Here is a 12,494-nt window from a genome sequence, read left to right on the forward strand (position 1 = left end):
ACTGTATTAATCCTGCCAGTCCATGAACATGGGAGATCTTTCCATCTTCTGAAATCTCCTTCACTTTCTTCAGAGACTTGAGGTTCTGCTCATATGCTCATATTTATTACTTACTTGGATAATGTCATCCCAAGACATTTTATATTATTTGGGGCTATTGTGAAGGGTGTCATATCCCTACTTTCTTTCTCTGCTTGTTTAGCTTTGTGCAGAGTTATTTTTATACTTAGCCACTTTGCTGAAATTGTTTATCAGGCTTAGTAATTCTCTTGTGGAATGTTTGAGGTCACTAAGTATACTATAATATCAACTACAAACAGTGCTATTTTAACTTCTTCTTTTCCAATCTATATCCCTTTGACCTCCTTCAGTGTCTGCTTGCTCTGACTAAGATGTCTAGAACTATATTGAATAAGTTGTGAGAGAGTGGGCACCCTTGTTCAGTCCCTGATTTCAGTGTGATTGCTTTAAGTTTCTCTCCACTTAGTTTAATGTTAGTTATGGATTTGCTGTATATGTTTAGGTGTGGGCCTTAAATTCCTGTGCTTTCCAGGACTTTTTTCATGAAGTGATGTTGAATTTTGTCAAAATCTTTCTCAGCATCTAATGAAAGGATCATGTGGTTTGTATCTTGGAGTTTATATAGTGAATTATGTTGTTTTCTGTATATTAAAGTATCCCTGCAAGCCCGGGATGAATCCTACTTAAACATAGTAGATGATTGTTTAATATGTTGTATGAATAGGTTTGCAAGAATTTCATTGAGTATTTTTGTGTTGATATTGATAAGAGAAATTGGTCTGAGTTATCTTTCTTTGTTGAGTCTTTCTTTGTTTTAGTTATAAGAGTAATCGTGACTTCATGAAAGCAATTTGGTAGTACTCCATCTGTTTCAATTTTATGGAATAGTTTGGACAGTATTGTTATGAATTTTTCAATGAATTTTGGATGGATTTCTGCACTAAACCCATCTGATCCTGGACTCTTTTTGGGTGGGAGAGTTTTTATGATTGCTTGTATTCCTTTGGGAGTTATGGGTTGTTTAAATGGTATATCTTTTCCTGATTTAGGTTTGGTATCTTGTATTTGTCTAGAAAATTGTCTTTTTTTTCCAGATTTTCAAGGTTTTTGAACCTAGGCTTTTGTAGTACAATAATTTTTTTAATTTCCTCTGATTCTGCTGTTCTGTCTCCCTTTTTAATATTTGATTTTGTTAATTTGGAAACACTCTCTGTATCCTCTGCTTAGTCTAGCTATGGGTTAATATATCCTGTTGATTTTTTCAGAGAATCAGGTGTTGGTTCTGTTGATTCTTTGTATGGTCCCTTTTTTTCTACTTGGTTGATTACAGCCCTGAGTTTGATTATTTTCTGCCTTCTACTACTCCTGCATGTATTTGCTTCTTTTTGTTCTAGAGCTTTTAGGTGTGCTGTCAAGCTGCTGATGTATGCTCTCTCCTGTTTCTTTCTGCAGGCACTCAGAGCTATGAGTTTTCCTCTTAGCACAGCTTTCATTGTGTTCCAAGAGTTTGGGTGTGTTGTACCTTCATTTTCATTGAATTCTAAGAAGTCTTTGATTTCTTCTTTTATTTCTTCCTTGACCAAGTTATCATTGAGTAAAAAAATTGTTCAACTTCCATGTATATGTGGGCGTTCTTTCCTAATTTTTATTGAAGAACAGCCTTAGCCCATGGTGGTCTGATAGGATGAGTTGGATTATTTCTATCTTTCTGTATGATTTGAGGCCTGCTTTTTGACTGATTATATGATTAATGTTAGAGAAAGTGCCAGGAGGCTGTGAGAAGAAGGTTTATCTTTCTGTTTTAGGATAGAATGTTCTGTAAATATCTGTTAAGTCCATTTGGTTTATACCGTCTGCTAGTCTGTCTATATCTCTGTTTAATTTCTGCTTCTGTGACCTGTCCAGTGATGAGAATGGGGTGTTGTAATCTTGTACTATTATTTTTTGCGGTGCAATTTGTGCTTTGATCTTTAGTAAGGTTTCTTATGTGTATGTAGGAGCCCTTGTATTTGGAGCATAGACATTTATGATTTTGAGTTCATCATGGTGGATTTTTCCCTTGACGAATATGAAGTGTCCTTCCTTATGCTTTTTGATGACTTTTGGTTGAAAGTCGATTTTATATATTCTTCAGACCATTTGCTTGGAAAATTGTTTTCCAGCCTTTTACTCTGAGGTAGTGTCTGTCTTTGTCTCTGAAGTGTGTTTCCTGTAGTGCAAAATGCTGGGTCCTCATTACATATTGTGTGTCAATCTGTGTATTTTTAGTGAGGAATTGAGTCTATTGATGTTGGAGATATTAAGGAATAGTGATGGTCACTTTCTGTTATTTTCATAATTGGAGGTTAGTTTATGTTTGTGTGCTTCTCTTCTCTATGTGTTGTTGTGAAAAGATTAATTTCTTGCTTTATCTATGGTTTTACTTGAATCCTTGTGTTCGGACTTGCCAGTTAGTGTCCTTTGTAAGACTAGATATGTAGAAAGGTATTGTGTAAATTTCGTTTTGTCATGGGATATCTTGGGTTTTCCGTCTTTGTTAATTGAGAGTTTTGATGGATACAGTACCCTGGGATGGTGTTTTTATTCTCTTAGTGTCTGTATGACATCTGTCTATGATCTTCTGACTTTCATAGTATCTGGAAAGAAATCTGATTTAATTCTGATAGCTTTGCCTTTATATATTACTTGACATTTTTCCTTACAGTTTTTAATATTTTTATTTGTTTTGTGCATTTGGTGTTTTGACTATTATGTGATGGGAGGATATCCTTTTCTGGTCCAATCTATTTGGAGTTCTGTAGGCTTTGTGTATGTTTATGGGCATCTCTTTCTTTAGATTAGGGAAGTTTTACTCTATAATTTTGTTGAAGATATTACTGTCCCTTGATGTTGACAGTCTTCACTTTCTTCTATACCTGTGAAGACTAGGTTTGATCTTCTCATTGTGTCCTGGATATCCTTTATGTTTTGAGCTAGGTGCTTTTCTGTTTTACATTATGTTTGACAGTTGTGTGATTCTTCTGCTCCTTAGATTATGTTTGTGTGCTTCTCTTCTCTATGTGTTGTTGTGAAAAGATTAATTTCTTGCTTTATCTATGGTTTCTATATCTTTTATCCTGTTGGTGATTCTCACTTCTATGACTCCTGGTCTCTGTCCTAGGTTTTCCATTTCCAGGGTTATCTTCCTTGTGCTTACTTTATTGTTTCTATTTCCATTTTTAACTCCTGGGTGGTTTTGTTTATTTCCTTCTCCTGTTATGCTGTTTTTCAAGTAGTTCTTTAAGGTAGTTTTGTGTTCCCTCATTCTTGCATTATATTTGTTTACTTCAGTTTTTTCTATAGTCCTGCATTTTCTTAAGGGAGTTATTATTCTTAACATCCACCATCGTCATGATAAATGTGAATTTAAATTTAGATCTTCCTTTTCTGGTGTGTTTAGATATCCAGTGTTTGTTTTGATGGGAGAATTGGGTTCTGTTGAGCCCAAGTAGTCTTGGTTTCTGTTGTTTGTGTTCCTGTGCTTTCCTGTGGCCATCAGGTGGTCTCTGGAATTAGCTTGTCTTGCTCTTTCTGACAGTGGCTTGACCGTCCTGTAGGATCGTGTGTCAGGGCTGCTGTAGACCTGTTTTCCTGTTTTCTTTTACCCAGTTAAGGGAACAGAGTATTCTGCTCTCAGGCACGTAGTTGCTCCTGTCCACTTACTTTCAGCTGTCCCTGTGGGCGGGAACCAGATGGAACTTCCCATACTTCTCCTAGGTCCCTCTGTGGGGGGAGGGGGCACAGATGGTACAAGGTGTTTTCCTCTTGAGTCAGGAATCTGGGCAGAGAGTAGTCTCCTCTGATTTCCCAGGAGTGTCTGCTTCTCTGAGGCTCTAGTTACCCCACCATCATGATTTGGGTACAGGGAGCTGTTTGACAAGATCAGTTCCGATCCATGCACAGTCTGGAACATGGTGCTCCAGTAGATTTACTCCTACTCTATTCCAGAGTCACTATGCAATTTTGTCTTGGGCCAGAGATGTGGGTAATTGTGGGCAGAAGTGGTAGTCTGTGTGCATTGTATGCTCAGTATTGCCCACACTCCTGGGTGATCAGCTCTCTCTCCCACAGTTTCTAGGAGAAGGGAGCTTTGTGCTGGAATCAGCAAGGTTCAGGAGCCAGCTAGAAACTGGAAATGCCTGATCCCAGAGGAGTTCTGCCTTTGCATGTCCTGAGTCAACCAGTGAGCTCGCTTCAAGCAGAAAAGTTGGAATCACCTCTTGTCTCAAGCCTGCACTCACTTGTTGGGCTGACTTTCACCTTTCCATAAGGGCTGCAACCAGAAGTGTCTTGACCCTACTGCCCCTAGGTTCCTATGCACAGGAGGCCCAGATGGAGCTAGGTGTTTTTTTCTTGAGTCAGGAATTTGAGCAGAGTTCTCATGGGTTTCTGCCCCTCTGACAGTGTAATACTTCCCCACCCCTCATGACATTTGGGTGTAGAATACTGTTTGGACAAGTTCAGATTCAGCTGCAGTTTGGACTGCAGGGCTCCTGCAGATTGACTGCTCCTATATTCATGTGTCCAGTGGCACTATGCAGTTTCCTCTTGGGCTAGGGATCTGAGCACATGTGGGAAGAAGTAGCAGGGTCTCCTCGCTGAGGTCTCAGTATTGCACACTCTTCTGGGTGTTCAGCTCTTGTCCCACAGACTTTCCAAAGGATTTCAAATGTTCATTCCCTATCTTACAGGTCCTCAGTCTTTCCAGTTCTCCTCCAAATTTTGTTGGAGAAGACGCCTCTGTTTAAGGGGAGGTACAACAGGCCCAATCAGAAACAAAAAGGGCTGGAAATCTTCTTCTCTTAAAGTTAATCTCAGTGATTTCTCATATTCCACAAGTGGAATAAGTCCTGCCCCTTCTCCAGAAGAGACTTTAATACCTTTGCCAGCTGCCAAAGCAGGGCAGAGAGCTCTGTCCATTCACAAAGACTGTCAAAGATGTGCCCTATCTCCACAAACGTGCTTATGAAATCTGCTTCGGGTAAAATGAGTTTGAAACCTGTTTCTGCTGACAAAGCGGATTGCAGGACTACCCTATTAAGCCAAGAGGACATTCAAAGTCCTCCACTATTAAAAAAGCGCTTAAATCATCACTTATGATCCAAGGCGTACAAAATACAGTTACAAATACCCAAGTGAACCTCATAACACACATACCAGCCCAAGAAGAGACAAAATTTTCTGCATGTACACCATTAGATCAAGGACCATTGACAGTTTCAGAAGGGGCTCTTGAGAGTTCCACAGCCACGCAAGATGTGGTAGAAATTTCTGAATCCACCGATGGAACTCCTGTGCCTTCTGCACATAAAAAATATGTTCTAGCAGCCTCACCATATCCCCCAGTACTTCAAATGTCCCTATATAATAGAGAATTATTCAAATATCCTCTACCACTGAAGGGACCCTCCTGACATCCCATTAGGCCCAAAAAAGCCAAGTTTATCAAAACACACTGTCAATGAGCCATGCAGACTCCATATTTATACAATGTGCAGAGAACATAAAATATCCCCTACCTCCTCAGGGGAACCTAAGTCGTTCTGTCCTGAAAGCAGAGGCTCCAAAATTTTCCACATATACATCAGAGATGCTAGAACTTCCCAAAACTGAGCAGTATTCTCTGAGTTTTACTCTATCATATAAAGAGACTGTGGGACAAGAAACTTCTACAAAAGGAGGTCTACCCATAGCCACATCTTTAGAAATGTCTTGTGGATGTGACACATATACAAAAGATATTCCAGGACAGATTCCATCTTTAGAGAAGGTTATGGACCCAACCATATGTGAACCATGAAATGCGAACACCAGAGTCTGTAGCATCCTCGACAACTGAGGAAAGGGATTCCTTGTATTCCATTAATGTAAAAGAATGAATACGACCTCCACAAATTCCACAGTAGGCTATAGGAACTTCCTTATCTCCTCAAAATCAGCCATCTTCCCCAACTACAGAAGATGCTACACACTCTTCCAAATATTCAGAAAGGATTGCCATTCCTTCTTTATACCCACAAGCAGACCCAGAACATCTGTCAAATACCTCAAAAGCTCTGGATTTTACCTCATCTTCTGAAGGGGCTTTGGAGCCTGTTTTGCCTCTCAAGCAGGCTAGGGAACCTGACACTTCTATAGGAAAGTCAGTTTCCACTTCTCCAGCAGAAGAAATTTCTCTTGGAACTTCCACAGTTACAAAACAATATCTAGAATATGTCTATGATGCTCAGGGAGAGGTCACATTTTCAGAGGTAGCTCTAATACATTCCCTCCATTCTGATATCACAGTAAGGATTTCTACACGTATACACGGTACATTAAGACCTTCCTCATCTGAGAAGGATGTCTTAGGATCTACTGCATCTGAACAGCATGTTTTAGAACTATCCCCATATACCTAAGTAGATTTATTTAACATGTCCACTCTGGGGATAAAGAGGCGACATTCTCCCTCTACCAAAGTGCACCACAGGCATCCAGTTTCTATAAAAAAAAAAGGTTAAGATTTGATCCTTCTGATGTAGTCTTGAGAAATTTCCTCTAAAGAAGATAGTTTCAAACATCCCCCTTCTGCCAAAAGGGATCTTGTGCCATCTTCTGCAGCCAAAGAGACAGCAAAAGCTACATTTTCTCCTCAGGTGAGTCCTAACCTTCTCCATCTGTCCAAAGGGCCATGGAATTTCCAAAAAATATGAAGGAATTGTGCAAAGATGCCATTCCTTGAAAGGACTTGCTGGACATTCCATATTGTCCCAAGATGCTCAAGTAACTCCTCCTTCTACAAAAAAGGCATGTTCACCGTCTACCCTAGGGTTTCAGAGAATTTCTTCACTCCTCTCTAGGGCTCCAGAAAGTGTTCTCCATGCTCAAAGTGGTTTGTCATTGTGCAAATTAGACTTCAAACATATAAAACGCTTTTTTTTATATTACCAAAGGTCTGAGGGAAAGTCCACATCGAAAAAAAATCATTTAGACCTTGTGCCATTAGTCCAAGTATATCAGAAAAATTCCATGTCTTTTAAAGCACCTAAAAATCTATCTTGCTCTAGCACTCATCCTAGGAAACAATTACCTTTAGTCATACAATCCCTAGGATCATTGAAATACAAAAAGGGGTGTCTAGAAACTTTACCATCTGCCAAAAGGTCTTTAGGATGTTCACCAACTTCTCCAAGAGCTCGGTTAACCCATAGAAGAACAAAAGAACTAAAGCCTTCTGCTCAGGGTGTTTTCCAAAAACCACTTATTTCTTCTTTACTTTTATACCAAGACAAGAGGCCAGCTTCCTCATCCCCATCTCTGATCCCTTCTTCCTATTTGTTCTCTCTCCCAAATCGCTCTTTACTCTGAATTAGATGCCAATTACTAAACCATAGATATATGGAAGGAGGTAGTTGCTGTCAAAACAAAACTTGTGATATCACAGAAGAAGCTACCGCTCTCCAGGACACAATAGAATTTTCAAGGAGGGCCTAATGATGATGGAACTGCCATAGCCTACCTGCTCAACAGCTTCCTTGCATTGACCAGATTTGGTTGTGCACTTTCCAGTAGTGTCTCCTGTGACACAGTGGAAACATTTACATGCTATATCTCTCTAAAGCTAGAGCCTTCTCTCTGCTTTATTAGTGATTACATGCTCTGAATGAAGAAAGTTAGTCAGGGGCTTGTCATGGGTAGAAAAGATCTAGGAACACAGAAGGAAAGATATTCTTCTGGAGATTAATTTTATTCTCCAGTCAAATCCTGTGACATAAAGTTCAATTCCCTAGGTTTTCCCTGTTTCGCTGGTGCCAGTATTTTCCCTACAGAACTTTAATTGAGTGAATATTGTTTTATATTTTCTGATTGTAAATTCATTGACAGGGGACATTATATATGTTCCTGCATGTGTACTCAAAATTTCATTTTTCAAATTCCATTTTTTGCAATGAATTTTGTATCAAATGTGGCTCAGCTATAGAGTGAATATAAGAGTGGAAATATTGTGTACCTACTTCTAATGATCAACTCCCAAATCCATATTTTATCCATTAATTACAAGACATCAGTAAAGCAAAGGACAACATGGAGTATAGAATGTGGTTCTGAAGTTCTATTAGATATCAGTCCTCTAATATCTACCTTCTTGTGTTCCCAGGGATAGGCTTGAGGGTTTTGGATGTTTTACCATGATTCTTTCTTCAGGCCACACATCAGTTTCTGAATGATGGGCAGTGACAGGAATGGCTTGTGGTCCAATGAAACCTCGAATTCAATAGGTTATAAAAAACAGGAGGGAGTCTATTTGCAATTGTCACTTGTGGATCCTATAGTCTTCACCTTGTTATGCAGAATCCATCCAAATATTAAACCAAAATTCCTAGTTGAAGGATCCACCAAAAGTGTATGTATATATATATATATATATATATATATATGTATATATATATATGTATGTATGTATGTATATATATGTATATATATGTATATATGTGTGTATATATATGTATATATATGTATATATGTGTGTATGTATTCACACACATATACATATGTATGTATGTATGTATTCATATATGTATGTATGTATATATATATATATATATATATATGTATGTATATATATATATGTATATATATATATCAGGCACAAAAACTAGATAAGATTGATGAAGATAAAATTGCATTCTGCCAATAAATGGTTTTAGATCTTTCATGAGAGACACAGCTATAGCATGTCAAATACAGAAGTGATTGCTAGTGGCAAACCAGAGAACTGAATACAGACCCCTTGTTTGTAGATGTTGAGAAAGGATTACAAGAGCTGAATGGTCTTTCAACCCCCATAAGGAAAACAAGTTCAATTAACCAGAGCTTTCTGGTATTAAACCAATATTCAATGACTGTTTATGGACAGACCTGTGGCTCCAACTGCATATGTGGCATAGTATGGCGATGTTGATCATCAATGGAAGGAGAAGCCCTTGGTTCTCCCTAGTTCAAGGGAATGTCAAAGCACAGTAAAGGTTATATATAAGGATAAGGGGACCAGCTAGGAATATTAAGGACAGGAAACTGGTAAAGGAAATAACATTTGAAATGTAAATACAGAAATATCCAATTAAAAAAGGTATAAAATTTGCTAAAAAAAAAAGGAAAAAAAAACAAAAGATAATTAGCAGCTAATCAGACCTATTGAGTCAGTAATCCAAAGGGTTCCTGTCAGGGATTTATAGTCAGAATAATACTAGTGGAAAGATTGAGATGGTGAAGTCCAAATTTGGAGCACTTCTCTCTCCCAAATACCAGTATCAGACACTTACTGCTCTATAAGTATCCAAATAATTGAGGAGTTTACTCTGAGCTGAGGAAAGTATACTTATTTTTCACTTCTTCCTTAGGACCATTTTCTTCTGGGCAATAAGAACAAAAATCCATGAGCTCTAAGGAAATGAACAGTGTCCTTCCAAACACCTGGCTTTTGGGAGAAAGAAATTAATGATATAAACTCTCTGACTTCCAGGAACCATTAGAAGCAGGGAAGTCCAGATTCTTCTGAGAGGCTCCCAGCTCCTGATCCCATGTGTGGAAGGATCAGATCAATTCTATCTCTTCAACTTACATATTCCACTCCTACCAAGGCTTCAGTGAGATTTCTCAGGGATGATGTATTTCTTCCTTCTTTTATACCAAGACAGAAGACCAGCTTCGTTCTCCCCATCTCTGATTTCTTCATCGTCTTTGTTCTCCCTCCCTAATGACTGTTTCCCCTGAATTTGAGGCCAATTAGTAAAACCTATAGGTACTGAAGTAATATCTGAGAGGCATTTGCAGTCAGGACAACACTTATTACATCACAGAAGAAGCTAGTGCTCTCAAGGATACAAGAGATTTTTCAGGGAGAGCCTAATGATATTGTCACTGAGAACTGCCATGGCCTGACTCTAAACAGCTTTCCTTACATTAACCAGTTTTGAGGGTGCCAATTTAGGTATGTCCCCTGTGATACAGTGGAAACTTTCCGTTCTCCATCTCTCTAAAACTAGTGACTTCTGAATGGAGAAAATGTGTCAGGGGCTTGGCATGGATAGAAATTATTTAGGAACTTGGAGTGGAGGAGATTCTTCTGGATAATATTTTTATTCCCAGGTCAATTCCTGTGACATACATTTCAATTTTCTAGGTTTTCTTAATTTTATAAAGGCCAGACTTTACCTACACACCTTTCGTTGAATGAATATTGTATTTCACTTTCCTATTGTACATTCCTTCATAGGGGACATTATAAATATTCCTGAATATGTACTCAAAAATTCTGTTTTCAAATTCCATTCTCTGCTATGATTTTAGAAACAAAGTGGGCCCATCTATAGACTGAGAATAACAGTGTAAATATGGTGTACCTACTTCAATTATAAATTCCCAAATCCTTATGTTATTCAAAGATTACCAACATCAATAAAGCAAAGGACCACATGGAGTATACAATTCGTTTCTCTATTCACATTTGATATCTGTACTACACTATCTACTTCCTGTGTTCCCATGGCCAGACTTGAAGGTTTTAGATGTGTTGCCATGATTCTTCCTTAATGTCATATATAAGAAACAGGAGCATGGGCAGGGGGAAGAAAGACTTGAGGAACAGTGAAACCTCAACTCAATACCTTCATAAGTACAGGAGGGAGTCTCTTTGATATACTCATTTGCAAACTCTACATTCTTGACCTAGTTGTGCAGAATCCATGTAATCATTCCACCTAACCTAATAGGTGTAGGAAGCACCTAAAGTATATATATATATATATATATATTCAACCACCAAAACTGGATAACATTGATGAAGCTAAGAAATGCATTCTGCCAGGAAACAGATATAGATATTTCCTGAGAGACAAAGCTAGAGCATGTCAAATACAAAAGTGAATGTCAATGGCAAACCAGTAAACTGGAAATGGAGTTCCAGTTGGTAGATTCTGAGAAAGGATAATAAGAGCTGAAAGGGCTTTCAACCCATAAGAACAAAAATGCCAATGAACCAGATCTTTCTGGTACGAGACCAATATTCAAAGGTGAAAAATGGAAAGACCTAAGGATCCAACTGCATTTGTAGTAGAGGATGGCCTTGTTGGGCACCAAAGGAAGGTTAAGCCCTTGGTCCTCCCTTGGTTTGACTTGCATTTAAAGGGAATGTGAAGGGACAGTAATGGGATGGTTTATAGAAGAAGTGGAGAGGGACCTGTTAGGGATCTTTCTGGAGGAAATTCTAAAAGGAAACAGTATTTTAAATATAAATATATAAATATACATTTTAAAAAAAGAAATAAAATTTGTAAAAAATAAAAGATATAAGAAATAAAAGAAAAGAAAACTACCAGCTAATTACAGCTATTGACTCAGAAATCTAATGAGTCACTATCAGGTAATGACAGTCATAGAAATAATAGTTGAAGGACTGAGATGATGATGTTTCAAATAGAAGCTCTTCTCTATCCCAGATATCAGGGTCAGGCACAAACTACACTATAGGAATCTAAAGCATGGAGGAGTTTACACAGAGCTAGGGTTACAAACTTGTCCTTCCCGTGTTCTTTAAGTCCCTTTTCTTCTTGTCAAAAAGAATAAAGACCATGCACTCTCAGGAAAACAAATGTGCCCTTTCCAACCCTTGGCTTTTGGAATAAAGAAATGAATGATATAAACTCTCTGACTTCCAGGAACCATAAGAACAGGTAAGTCCAGATGATTTTGAGAGGCTCCCATGTCCTCATTCTCATGTGTGGAAAGCTCAGATGAAGGCTGTCTCTTCAGGGAACCCAATAAACACCTACCCCGGACTCACTGAGCTCTCAAATGGACCAGGTAATTCTTCCTTTTTGATACCAAAACAGAAGGGAAGCTTTCTTTGCACATCTCTGATTTCTTCATCCTCTTTGTTCTCCCTTCAAAAATGTCTGTTTATTCTGAATTAAAGGCCAATTAGTAAGCTCTAGGGGTACTGAAGAAATATCTGAGAGGCAGATGCTATCAGGACAACACTTGTGACCTCACAAAAGGAGCTAGGGCTCTCTAGGTTACAAGAGATTTTTCAGAGAGGGCCTAATGATAATGTCTCTTAGAACGCCCATGGCCTACATGCTGATCAGCTTTCCTTACATTGACCAGTTTCAAGAGTGCCTTTTCCAGGAGAGTCTCTTGTGTCACAGTGGAAACATTTACGTACTCCATCTCTCTATAAAGTTAGATACTTCTCTTTTCTTCATTAGTGGTTACATGCTCTGAATGGTGAAAGTTAGTCAGGGGCAAGTCACGGGTAGAAAAGATTTAGGAAGATGGAGTGGAGGTGATTCTTCTAGATAATATTTATACTCCCAAGATTATTCCTGTGACATACAGTTCAATTTTCTAGGTTTTCTCTGTTTCACAATGGGCAGTATTTTCCCTATAGACCT

General features: G+C 38.4%; 1 long non-coding RNA gene across 1 annotated transcript in view; it reads right to left on the reverse strand.

Moving 5' to 3' along the window:
* Positions 1 to 12,066, reverse strand: part of LOC147998050 (uncharacterized) — a 43,477-nt gene extending 31,411 nt beyond the window's left edge. Inside the window, exon 1 of the long non-coding RNA XR_015647324.1 lies at positions 11,874 to 12,066. This is a non-coding gene — a long non-coding RNA (uncharacterized LOC147998050). The remainder of the gene's footprint in view (positions 1 to 11,873) is intronic.
* Positions 12,067 to 12,494: the final 428 nt, after the last annotated feature.

This window comes from Rattus norvegicus, chromosome Y (assembly GCF_021556685.1).
Source record: "Rattus norvegicus strain SHRSP/BbbUtx chromosome Y, alternate assembly SHRSP_T2T, whole genome shotgun sequence".
NCBI classification, from domain to species: Eukaryota; Metazoa; Chordata; class Mammalia; order Rodentia; family Muridae; genus Rattus; species Rattus norvegicus.